We start from the raw sequence: 11,460 nt of genomic DNA, 5'->3' as shown, positions 1-11,460 counted from the left end.
CTTTCGGATTTAGAAAGGCCAATAATTCAAGACAGCAACTCTGCGAATAAAAAACCCCTCCTAACCTATAATGTCCATTCACACGGAAAAAGTGTCTATTTCCACCCCAGTTACGAGAATTAGGGGTGATCAAAGATATTTGTGGCACTTTTTAGTGGCCTTCTTGGGCCCTTGATGTCAAAAGTCGGAAAGTTGTGTCCTCTGTGGAGTCCCTAGGTGGAAGGGACACGTGTTGCCACGGATCTCCTTGTCCTCCCGCCCCTTCCCCAGCCCTCAGAGGGGGTGCTCCGGCTTCCTGCCCTGGCTCTGGCCTTCTCCACTGTCACCACCATGTGCTGCTCACAGTGGGCTGCACCTCCTCCCTGGGGCTCCTGCCAGCTCCTGCAGAGCGGGTGGAGTGCAGCAGGGCCTGACCTTCATGGGAAGGTGCCGATGGCCTTGGCAGGCTGACGTGGTGTCCAGTGGTCCTGCTGCCTTTGGCAAGGCAAGTTTTGTGTGCGTTCGCTTGCCCACGTGAAGTGGCCACCATGACCCTCAGCCTCATGGTGTCTCTCTAAGAGATGGAGGAGAAGAATTCTTGGAAAGCACCGGACTGTAATGGGCCCAAAGTGGACACACCCAGAAAGGCTGATTTCTCCTCCTGAACCCCTCCTGGTTTCTCTGCAGTCACGGCTGCTCCTCATGGTCTCCTGGTGCCCAGCACGTGTCTGGCATATTGGCAGAGATGGGTACAGAGGCTGCCCTTTCAGAGCAGCTGGGGATCGGTCTTCTAAAAGTCCAAAAGATGTTTAAACACCTAATATGACCATTTAAATCAGAGAAAAGCATAAATATTTGCCAGGAGCTCCATACAGTCCCATTTTGACATTGTTGGCTAGTGGAGACTCTACCTACCCACTGTTTGCTAGGTTTTCACCTTTAACTGGCGTAACGTGTGTGCATACTTCGCTGAATACACACACACAATACACACACACAGTGTGGAGTGACCTCAAGGGCCAATTCCCATCTCCCTGACCTCGAGCAGCCTATGTGCCGAGAACCTTCGCTCTCTTCAGTTTCTTTGAGATGTCACAGGTGCAGACTTCGGTCACCCACGAAGGCTTCGTGTGGCGGCCACCTTTGGGCCACCCTCTGTGCTCCTTCCCTACCTCCCTGTCTGAGTAGGAAACAAGACCTGTACCCAGCCAGGAGGCTCCCTGAGGCTGTAGGTGCAGCCCAGCACTGGGCCTGTGCCCTCTCCCCAGGGTGTGGCCTTGGGGCAGTGGAGGCCCTGGGTGGCCTGCACCCAGCCCGGAGGTGTCGAGCCCCTCCCTGACCTGGGGGACAGAGCCCTGTTCTTGCCCCAGGCTGAGTGGGCTCTGCTGTGTGATTGGTTCTCAGAGGCCCGGGGACATCCCTGGGACTGGCCTCCCTCCGGGGCTTCCTCTCCATGGACGCCCCACCCGTAGGCTTCCCAGGAGAAATGTTCTTAAGGGCGCACAGGTCCTGTCTGACATCCGGACTGGCTGTCCCTTTTCAGGAAGGCTTAGGGCTGGAAGGGCTGCAGATTTGGGATTTTTTTCTAATTGTGAAGAATTTGCATATCCATAGCGTGATGGCTTAGGGATGTGACCCGTCTAAACACAAACTCACTTGTGTTCTGCTCACACCTGGAAGACAAAGGCTGAAGGTCATGTCCCAGCCTTTGTAGTGGGGCTGTATTCTGACCACAATGCATCACGTGAGGTCGGGCGTGGGATCTTCAGTCAACACTCAAAAAGTTTTAGATTTTAGAGCACTTCAGATGTTGGGTCTTCAGATTAGGGCCCTCAGACTGTATCTGCTACTTCCCTGTTTTTGTCTTGATCAATTTTTCCCACTTCCCAGTGTGGAGGGGACCAGGCCAGCAAGGCGCGCCTGCACACGCTGGTCACGAACCTGACTGAAGCTTGCAGGGGAGATGAAGTCAATGCAGGGCTGGAAGCGCTCGCACACATTGAGTTCTTGATTAATTTTTGATAACAAAATACATTTCCTAGGGCCGGGGATTTAGCTCAGTGGTTCCAGCGCCTGCCTCGCAAGTGCAAGGTCCTGAGTTCAATCCCCGTTACCAAAAAACAAAAAACCCCCAAAAACCCACCAAAATACATTTCCTGATCAGCCAGAAGTCTGTTCCCTAGAGACTTCTGCTTGCTCTTGGCCCTCAGGGACCTCGAGGAGCCTCTTTCTTTGGGGCCGGGCGGGCTCAGTCCTGTCCAGCTGCTGCCAACATCACCGGCACTTGCGCTGGCAGATTTTAGGTGGAGATTCTCTTCCTTTTCCCGCTTTTATTAGTGCATGTGTGTGACTCATGATAAACATGGGGAGCTGGTGCAGCACTTGTCATGTTTCGATCCTCTTTGCTGCCCTCTCCTCCCCTGGGTCTCCCCACCAGGTCCCCTCCTGTCTCCTTGCAGAGGCATTCTTGCTCAATGTCCGCTGTCTGCTGCTTTCATTCTTGAGAACAGTGTCTGGCAAGGCTGGCGTCAGGAATGCTGCTGGAAACACCCCAGGGCAGAGCCACACTGCGGGGCTCTGGATCTGCGGAAGAAACTGGGCTCCACCTAAGTTTGCGATTTTCTTTCTGTTCTTAATGACCTCTGAGCAGGAGCAGGGTGTGATGGGCTGAAGTTTCGCCCTGGGTCTCGGGCGTGCATCTCATCTTCTTTTTAAAAGAAATTTTTTTTAACCTACTTTGAAGCCCTTTTTGAGTATTAATGGAAATCTTATCCAATATGATAAGACGGGCATTGTGAGAGTTCTTGCGCATCTCATCTTCTCAGATCTCCCTGGAGCGTCACCCATGTGTTGCGGCACTGCCAGCTGAGTGGGACGAAGGAGCCACTGCCGTCTGTGCGTGGTGAGGGGAGGGACACCCGCAGGTTTACTAATCCCTGGCTCCTCTGTGAATACTTCTTGAAACTGCTAGTGACCCCTGGTTCCTCAGCCCATTGATAATCACACGCACGTGCACACCCATGCACACATCTGCCCTCTGCAATTTGGCCAAGCTGACAGTGGTTTTGGGCGGCCTACAGTCCCCAGGCCATCTTCTGTGCAGACTTTGCCGTCTTCCACCCAGAGTCCGCCTTTCCTCCGCCTCTACTGAAGGCCCTGAGGAATTGCAGTGCAGAATTGGCCTAAAGATTCCTCTGATTAATGTCTTGTTGCCTGATGAAGGAGGAGGTGTGAATGCCAAGAAACATGACACATCTCTGCCATCAAACTGCCGTCAAACACGTGGAGACTTCCGGACAGTGAGTGACACAGAGCCCGAAGCCTTGTAGAAATCACATGACTGAGGGAAGGAAGGCCATTGCCTCTCCCAGACTCTGGGGTGGGAACAGGCTGAGCCTCTGCTCCACCTGCTCTCGCTGGAACCCAAAGCCTGGAGCAGGGCGCAGGATCCTCTGTGCCCTCAGTTCCGTGGGTGAGGAGACCAGAGGGACTCGGCAGGCACAGCTCAGGCCTCAGCTGAAGCCTCCAGGACCAGGGATGGTCAGGGACCTGCAGGTGGAATCACGGGTGAGCCTGTGTGCGACGTGGCTGTAGCTGGCATCCACGAGACCCTGCTAGTGGCCTCGGTGTCCTCAGTGTGGGGGCTCCGGCAGTCGGGTCCTCACTTTGGTGCAGGGCGGATTCACCGATATCCTGTTGGTTCCCGAGAATCCTGGCCCCACCAGACTCCCCAGGAGGCAGATGGGTCCCTCCGCAGGAGAGGTGCAGGGCAGGGTCCAGAGCTCATGGGCGGGGAGACACTGCCTGGGCCATTTTTAGAAAAAACAACTGCAGCCTCTGAACAGTTGAAGTCAGTTACGGCAAAAGCGTCAGGTACGCAGGCAGCTTCTTCCCTTACGCGTTTCGTTCTTCTCTTTCCCATTCCCGAGTCCGCTGCTCATTCTCCCCGCGGGCGGAGAAGAGGGCTGCTGGACTCTGTGGTTCAGCGCCACGCCTTTAGAACAGGACGGGGGGCCCCTCCTAGGTGTTTCTGCGGATTCAGAGGATCCGCAGAAGAGACGTGCGCAGCCTGGCTGCCAAGGGTCAGGACTGTCTCAGAGCTGGGGCCGCCGCCTGCACCAGCTGAGGGGCCCGGGTTGCCCGGGGACGAGCTCAGGGCCTTACACCAGGAACTCTCAAAGGAGCCTGGCAAACTCCTGCTGCCCGTTTATTTTAAAACTGTGCTGCCAGACTTGGAACTCTGATTCACCATTAGAAGTGTGCATCTCTTAGAATTCCCCAAGTGCCCTTCGCAATTAGCAAAGTCCCTGTGGAGAGTTAATGGGACTCATCAGACTTACCAGGAAGGCACAATGGTGGAAAGCTATTTATTCTTTTCTTTCTTTTTTTATTTTTTGAGACAGGGTCTCACTATGTAGTTCAGGCTGGTCCTGAACTCACTGTGTAGCCAGGCTAGCTTTGAACTCATGGTGATCCTCCTGCCTCAGCCTCCTGAGTTCGGAGATTACAGGCGTGCACCACGTCTGGCTCATTTATTTTTGTTTTATATCATTGTTGATTGAGGCAGGCTAAGGGCAAATCTTAAAGTTGCCAAACTCGCCTATTGTTTTTGTGACTTCTACACAGTGTTTGTGCACATGCATGGGTATACACACACACACACACACACACTCCTGACCCCAGGCTCCCTGACAGTCGCAGTGCCTCTGCCTGGCCTGCTGCTCCTCAGCAATGTCCTCCATCTCCTGGGCTCCTCACATGTTCCTCTCCCAGCCCAGTTCTAGGTAGGTGGAAAGCAACACCAGAGAGTTTTATTGTTGACGATGGCGCTACAACACAGACCGCTATGCTAGCACATGAGGTTTGTTTCCTGCTGGATCACCAGCAGCCAGGACAGTCTGCATCTGGGGAGCTCAGGGAGTGTCTCCAGGTGGTCAGGAATGAGTGAGCCCTCAAGGACAGGCTGCGTTTTTGTGCTCAGTGGGAAGAATGAAGAATGGACCGCCAGCCTCTAGCCAGAGTCCTTTGGGACAGATGCAGCCCTGGGTCCCCTTACATCACAGTGAGCAGCCACTTTCAGCCCCCGCCCCGCCTCTGTGCACCCAGAGCAGCTTCCCTCTCCTGCCTGGGTTCCTGGTTCCTGTCCTGGCAGGTACAGCACGGGGGTGCAGGACTCCAGGTCTGTGGCTGGTGATCCCCATCTACTGCCTGATGCCCTGGCGGCCTTGGCCTCTGTCCAGCCCACCGTGCGGAGAGCTTTTGCTGTTCTGCTGGTGCAGCAGCAGCTCCCACTGGGTCCTTTTGGCTTGTGCCTTTTCCCCTCCAGTGGAGATGGGTTGGAAGCAGAAACTGGAGGACTTGTTTTCCTGTGACACGGTGAGGCCTGGTTCTGCAGACTCAGTGTAGGGCGCTGGTAACAGCTCTGCACAGAGCTGGGGAGAGGGAGTCTGCTCCCTGCCACAGAGGCTCGAGGCTGCGCTGGGACCTGCCCGACCTGTCTCCAGATGGGAGTGACATCCATTCCGAGACAAGCCCTACCTGACCCAAGGCTTCCGCAGGACAGTGGGCAGTGGAATTTTCAGGTTTTATTTCCGGATCTTGTGCATAAAATGTCAGAAGGAGAAATGCAGAGTGCTAATGTTACTAATCAACAGAGAATAATTCTATTGTTTCATGCTAACATTTATTGTATTATTCCCATTTTCACTGCCAACATAATTTTTTGCCATCAGTTTTGATTTTTAGAATGACAATTTCCAGGGTTGTTTCCCACAAATCACAGGTGCCGTATGATGCTCCTAAAAAGAGTTCTGCTGTCAATGAAGCTCTGGAGTAGCTTCAGTCTGTTTCACCTTATTGGAGCCTTTCCAGTGCTCATTAGCATATTAAATTCCAAAAAATGTTTAGTGATTCAATGTTTTTCTTTGCTAACCTATGATATCCAAAACTTACATGACTGAGGAACTGCCAACTGCATTTTCTCTTCCCAATATGTTGTTGATGTCCAGGGGACTAAAAGAGCACAGTGCGCTGGTGGAGTCCTGTCCTGCAGAGGCTGGGCTCCCACCCGCTTTATTTTATTTGTTTATTTCTGGTGCTGGGAATGCAAGCCCGGGTCTCACACATGCCGATCTGTGCCCCCATCCCTGTCTACGTGTGCTAAGGGCAGGTCTGGCCCTTTTCACCTGCAATTGGAAGCATCCTAGTGGGAGCCCGCTTCCTGGCTGGGTGTACTGAGTCCTGCTGTGGATGGACCCAGCACTGGGTAGGGCCATGCTGGGAATACATGCCCGAGTCCTCACAATTAGGGAAGTGTGAAAAGATCTTTCACCAAGGAGGATCTGGAGGTTCAGGCAGGTCAGGTAATCTCCTGAAGTCCAAGTGAATGCAAGTTGCCTGCTGAGCCTGGGTCAGGGAGGCAGAATTGCTCTTTAGATAATGCTCTTTTGTGTGTGTGTTTGCTTTTGTTTTGCAACCCAGACAATCAACCAATAGGTACACACAGTCCTGCCCCTCTGCTTAGATGAGTGGCCTTGTCCCCTAGGTGCGGTTCTGCTCTTGTGGGCATCAGCGACGTGAGCAGGAGGCAGCCTGGGGATGGACTGCATGTCAGCCCGGAAGATGATGGATCACTAGCCAGGCCTGCAGGGGCTGCGGCTCAGCTGCTGTTGGGAAGGAGAGGCGCCCACTGCTTCTTCCTGGGGAGTCGCTGCCTTGGCGCCTCATTTCCTGACTTCCTCTCCTGCCTCGTTGCCCTGGGTTCAGATGCGCCTTTCTATCCCCGAGGGTCCCAGGAATCATTCCGAGGGTCCCTGCGTTCCAGGCCCACACTGCTGGGTGTTGTGAATGGCCTTGCGTGTTTTCTAGGTGCTGGCATGCACTTTATTTGAAAATGCACTTTGAGCAATTTTACTATACATGTCTAAGTATGAAACATTCTTCACGTATTTCACAGCAGTTTGCTACAGGGTGTAGAAAGAAAAGTTTTGCACTCTTTGAGGTCAACTGTATGTAATTCTGGTCAATTTTCTTATCTGAAGAAAATTGGGCCTTGATTTCTTGGGGACTTGGATGATATTTAGCACCAATTATTTATTCAAACTCCTCTGACTTTAGTGACGTTACTGATAGTTGACTCTAGTGTGCACAGACCCCCTCCACTTCCTTCTGTCACTGTGAGTGGCACTGAAATTTCCATGTAGACCTATGGGTTGGGCTCGAAGATCTGCAGTGTGTGCGGCCATGCTCTTCACGGTCCTCTTTGAAGTGACATCAGCAGCATTTGTTTACAGACAAAGATGCTGAGGTTAAGGAAAAAATTCCGAGAAGCGTGGTGTTAGAGAAATCTAAGCCACCACACAGTCCTCGGCACTTCCCAAAGACGCTCAGCTTTGATCCAAAGAACAGAGAAGAGAGAGGAGCAAGCCAAAAGCTTGAAAACACGACATCTAAGTTCCAAATGAGTTTGTTTAGCTATTGCCTTCTAGCCTACCTTCAAGTTGCCCAAAGTCTGAATTCAGTAAACTACAAACTTTCATCTGAGAAGGAGGATCAATTGAAGAGGGAAAGCCCACCTTCAGGGAATGTGTGCTGACGTCTTCAGCGATTCTCAACTCAAATAACAATGAAGGCGTGGGAAAGCTATGAGTGCATCTGTTATCATGATTAACTTCTGAATTCTTTCTCTGAAACCTTCATGTTCTCATCTACGCGTAAGGTTTTCGGGAAAACCCCTAACATACATTTTTCCATGTATCAATGCTGGAAGTGGCTGGGACTCAGGAACTCTTTTTGAGTTCAGATATTTTTTCGTACAAAGTGAGAATTTCTAAGAAATTCTCTGACCGTAAAGGATCCATGTCATTTTCTAGAAAAACATGGAGCCTCTCCCTTCACTGTCCCCAGAGCAGGGTATGTGTGTCAGGAAACAAGGGTGCTACGGGCCTTCGAACCTCCGAGACACTGCATCCTGGGACATGGCCAGGACCAAGTGTGCAAACCCACGTGTGTCACCAAGAAGACTTCTGTTTTCTGTCTGAGTCACAAATCTACATACACCTTTCAGGTATTTGGTTGGGAGCAAGAGAAAGAAGGTAAGAGATATTCATCTTCAACTGATAGGATATTAGCTGCCTGTCTTGGAGGAGTCTGGCTGCATGGAGATTTCTTACTTAGCAAGGAACTAGGCTTATTTTGATGCTCAGTCTATTCTTAGAGCACTAGTTGCTTCTTCAGTAACCAAATAAATAGTTTCCTACTCAGCTTAGAAGCCGGGGATAAATCAGCATTTCTCGGGCAATTTTGAAACTGTCCTGGGGTTAGTAAAAGTTAAAGTGAGAAAGTAAGATGCACACATGAATGAGATCATGTGAAATTTTAGAATCACCACACAGGCAAGGTTTTCTCACTGATAAAGTTAGTCATTCCCTTATTACAAGACATTGCTTCTTAAACATCTTGAGCTCTACTAATGTAGATTTTAAGTCAGCCTCAGTGATTCCTCCTAAGCAGTATGAATTTCCCACATCATTGTAATTGCCCTGAGTAAGTCTATTGAAATTATTATTGTAAATAAAATATTTTGCATATTATATGTCTGTCTGTAGAGTTGATACTTTTACACATTTAAGTTGGATGTTTTAGTAAGAGTTTAAAAGTGATGGCTATAATTTAATGTTGAGATTATAGGTAAAAATTGGAAGAAATAGTGTAAAATAGTTTGAGAATTTAAAAAGTTTTTATTTGGGTTTATTGTAAGAGTATTTTAAATACTCTTCTTCATTAAAACAAAATGGAAATCTGAGATGATGCTTTATAGATATAGTTCATACAAGAAAGATATAGCCAAACTCCAAAATGTGGACCTATACTCAGATAGAGTGTTGCATTCTGTTATTAAGAGAGGCAGACATGTACATTTACATGTGTTAAAAGAATGTGGTCCATGTCTTAGGTACTTTCTCATTGCCGGGACACAATACCCGACACCCACAGTTTAAAGGAGGAGAGGATTTTTTGGCTCACAGCTTGTAGAGGTTCCAGTCCATAGTTGGCTGGCCCCAAGGCAGAGGGGGATGGAAGAGGGCATTGCAGAGGAGAAACAGCTCATGGTACAGTGGTGGTGATACAGACACCAAAATTAGGTATAAATATTGTAGGCAGTCAGACAGGGCTGGGCCCTGGAAGTTGGTGTAGAGGATGAGAACACATGTAAGCTGTGGCTGGAGTTGCATCTGAAGATTAAAATCGCAGTGACCAGATTTGCACACTTCCCTAAGGGAGGAAGAGAAGCTTGAGGTTATTTGCCCCACCCTCTTGGGCTTTTCTGTATAGATAGACCATTATCTCATTGGAAGTGGGCCATCCTCCACCCACTAAGACTAAGAAAATTTAAGACTAAAACTGTAGATTATCCACCAAAGCTAACGATGTCATCCATATACCTTTGCTACTATTGGGTCAGTATTACCTAAGCAACTATTCTTGTAATCTGATTGGTAGGTTATAGTTTTACCCACATTGTACCCATTCCTCGTGACTTTGCTCTATAAAACTTCCTTTGAGAAATGGGCTCATTGGCAACCCATTCGGGACCCCTCTGGTCCCTCAGGAACTATTCTTATTCCCCATTCCTATTCCCCAATAAATTTTCCTACTTTGAACCTCTGTTGTTCCTTAGAATTTATTCTTTGGGGAACACGAACTCAGTGTATCTGACAGCTAGCATGTTGGGAGTTACATCTATCCCCCCTATATCAATGGGAAGCAGAGAGAGGTCGGGGGCGGGGGGGGGAGGGAGATTATTATGTCCCCATGATCCAATCACCACCCCAAAGCCCCTCCTAGGGCACATGAGGCTTTCCAGGGACATCTGGATAGAAACCATCACATTCTCCCCTGGGACCCAGAAGACTCATCACTGCCCCCCCCTTTTTTTTTTTTGAAAAATGCATTTAATCCATCTCTAAGAGTTGCCAAAGTTCCAGTGGTTCCAGCATTGCTGAAAAAGTCCAAATCCAAAGTCTCCTCTCAGATTTAAGGCAAACTCTTAGCTGTGAGCCCCTGTAAAAATGAAAAGAAAGTTAAACATTGCCAAAGTACAATGCCATAGGACAAATATTCCCAATCTAAAAGGGAGAAATGGGGGAATAAAAAGGAACGGGACCAAAGCAAGGCTGAAACCCAGCAGGGGAAACATTAAATTCTGTAGTTCCATGTCCAGCCCCTGGGGAACTTTGTGGCAAGATGTGGGTTCCAAAGGGCATTGGGTGGCCCTGCCCAGTGACACTGCTGGTGCTTGTACTTTCAGGGCTTCTCTGCTGGGCTGGCTCTGCTCCCTCCTTGCGGTTTTCCTCAGTGATCAATGCTCCTTGCTTCTCCAGTCTTCTGGGGTCTCCACTGCATCTTTGGCTTCACACGCACAGCTTCACACACGGCCCTCTCGGGAGCACACTGCCTGGCCTCCCGGGCCTTCTTCTGAAGCCCAAGTGGAAGCCATCCTGACTCCACAGCTCTTGTATTCTGCTTACACCTAAAACCAGCACCATGTGGGTGATGCCAAGGTCTTCCACCGTCTGGAGCAGGAGCTAAGCCTTTTTGCATCTTGCTGGTGGTTGCAGAGGCCTCTGAGTAGGATGGCTGAGCAGGGTGAACCGAATCCCAGAGAATCAATTCCCATTTCCTAGGCTGATGCCATTCTGTAACATGGTGATCTGGGGCTCTCTTCTCAAAGCAAACTTCCACCTTTGTAATTTTGAGCCCGCAAAGGGTGGGGTCCTGTGGTTCTTGTGATGCCCTCAGGCCACCTTTTCCTTCTTTCTTCCTTTCTCCCCCCCCCCCCCCACCAGGGCTTTCAAGACAGGCGGCATAACCACTGAGCTAAATCCCCGGCCCCAGGCCACCTTTTCTATTGTCCTGTTCCAAAGTATTTGGTTTTTTAATGCTAATCTTTTTATCAATCAAGTTCTCTGCTCTGTCTTTGCAGGCTCTAACTTTACATGAGCTTCCTTTCTGGCCAAACTCATGACTTTTAAAGCCATTCAGCTGGGCTGTTCTGATTCTCAAGGTAAAGGTGGCTGAAAGTGCCTAATAATACCCATGCCACTGTCTGAATGTTTCGCTGCCTTGAAATTTCTTCCTCCAGATTAATTCATCTGCTTCCCTTAATCTCAGTCTCCTGAAAAGTCTCTGGACACAAGCAAAATCCAGACAAATTTGCTGTCAGAGCATAACACACATGGCCTGGAGTCCAGCTGTCAGTGAAGTCCTTTGTCTAAGCTGGAAATTCTTGAGCCTGATCTTTAACATCTGCATTTCCGTCAGCATCTGTTTTTCTGAGCTCTGACCAGAATCTCCCATCAAGCTGGCTCACACCTTTCTAGGCTGTGGCTTGGGAACTGTTAGGGGCTGTCAGTCAGCTCTACCTTGAGAATCAAGAACAAACAGCCCAGCAGAATGATTTGAAAAGTTTTGAGTTTGGTC

The sequence above is a fragment of the Heterocephalus glaber genome, unplaced genomic scaffold, assembly GCF_053883595.1.
Source record: "Heterocephalus glaber isolate CG9 unplaced genomic scaffold, H.glaber_assembly_v1.0 deba00000331, whole genome shotgun sequence".
Lineage (NCBI taxonomy): Eukaryota > Metazoa > Chordata > Mammalia > Rodentia > Bathyergidae > Heterocephalus > Heterocephalus glaber.
This window is presented reverse-complemented; position numbering follows the sequence as displayed.